Raw genomic sequence first — 2036 nt, forward strand, 5'->3', positions numbered from 1 at the left:
CCCCCCCTTGAGAGGGCTAAGGCCAATGGGGCGAGTAGGCTTTCGAAGTCCCAGTTGAGGGAAATTGGCTGCCCGATTCCTTAGCTTGTGTTTCCCCACTGGGCCGGCTCAACGAAACGAAGAACAACATACCTAAAACAATAAAACACAAAACAAAAAACACCAAAAATAACAAAATATATAACAAAAAAAAGGGCCCTCCTTCTACAGAGAAAGGAAACAAGAATACACGTGCTTGAAAATGGTGGCTGATGGAGTGAAGCCAGTGACGGGAGTCGTAAAGACATAAGGAAGAGAAAAAAAGTTTCGAACTGTAACGTTCAAATCGTTGGCCCCGCAAAAAATATTGCACGCATGGGGGGTCGAATCGCAGAGAAAATGAGACAGCGTGAGGCTACCGCAAAGAACAGCCGACCACCACCAAGCATTATAGACTTTTTGGAAGTCTACCCGCCCATAGGGCGAAGACCCTGCCACCGCTTTAGGGATATCGCAGTGGCTTCGCGAGGCCCCATTCACCGCATGCCAAAGATCCGAGGAACGGAACGCACGGCCCCAGCAAAAAATAAGGAGCGAGGGCGGGGGGGGACACCCTTTTTTCTTGCTTTGTCTCTTTGGGGGGNCAAACGAAACGACCCCGCCTCTGCTATTGTTTTATGGAAAACAAAATTCAATCGTGATGCTGATTTCTTTTCCTTTATTCCTATAAAAGGGAGCATCTCAAAGCATAAATTCTGCAAACGCGAGGAAGCCAAAACAAGTTATCACAATTCCGACAACGTCTCGGTAATCTTTCGCCGGCGCTGGGCGGACAACAAGTCTAACAGCACACATGGCCTAAGTAAAACATAAAAATTGGATATCCTTTTCCTTTTCCTCTAGAAAAAATTTTGGGAACTGAGTAATTCATGCTAAAGGTGCTCTAACCATAAAAAGTGGCGAACACACCGTGAACCTGGACAGCAAGAAAGCAAATTTTGTAAATTTGCGATACTCCATGGTGCTTTTTGCCGTACCGAATAAACAGCATTTTCTGAAGGTATTTGAATAAGTGCGTGAAGGTTTTATGAGTGAGCGGACGGCTCCTGAGCATAGAAAATTCCCGCTGCACCAGCAGTAAGAGATGGTCAGTGCACAAGTGGTGGACGATAAGCTAAAGGCATAACAGGACGCTTTCATTCAATTTATTGGAATGCAAGATCAAATAAATCAAGTGGAAAATTAAACAAACTAGATGGGGTTTCAAAACAGAGAATTACACTTTCAGACCAACCAGGTGCAGAGATGGATCAATCAAAATATGCACTGAGAGACGGCACTGAAAGCCCGCGGCGGGCTTACAAAAACCACGGGCACAGCACCAAATACCAGAGGCTGGCAACCACCCTCTGCCTCAGGCCTTCCGCGCTTCTCCCAAAACCGGCAAAACACCCAGACGGACATCAGACAAACAGCAATTGACATTTAGGGGCCAGGGGGAAAACGCAGCAATGGACAACCCCCGCTGCCTCAGGCAGGGGTGCGGCAGGTTGGCGAAAAGATGAATAAATTCGCCAAAGAGGGATTTGGGCCGGAAGAGAACAACAGGACCGTTGAGGGAACGTTCAAATATTTTTTTTAGAGGGCCAAGCAAGCTGCCATCGGTCTTTATTGGTCTGTTTTCATTGCATATGAAGCCGGGCTTCTATCTTTAACAGGCGCGGGACGACTTCATGGATTGGAATTTTTTTCCAGCCGGCCTGAAGGCTTATCCGCCCAACATGGACAATAGGGCACGAGACAGCGTTACCGGCTGCAAGTTTTAGATGCCGCTAGGAAAATTTCAGGGGCAAGAGCCCAAGCCCAAGCCAATGCCATGGAAGATGCCAGATGAGAGGAGAAATAAAAAATTAAAGCTCTTCAAAAGTCGGAAAAAAAAACATTTGGCCCTTCCCACAACCAAAGCGCGATGTTTCCCCTTCGCCCGCACCGGGCATTACGGAAAAACACGTTGCGCAATTTTACGAAATGCGCCATCCAAGCAAACAAAAAAAAAA

Source organism: Trypanosoma grayi (assembly GCF_000691245.1).
Source record: "Trypanosoma grayi strain ANR4 Tgr_1330_V1, whole genome shotgun sequence".
In the NCBI taxonomy this organism is placed as follows: Eukaryota; Euglenozoa; class Kinetoplastea; order Trypanosomatida; family Trypanosomatidae; genus Trypanosoma; species Trypanosoma grayi.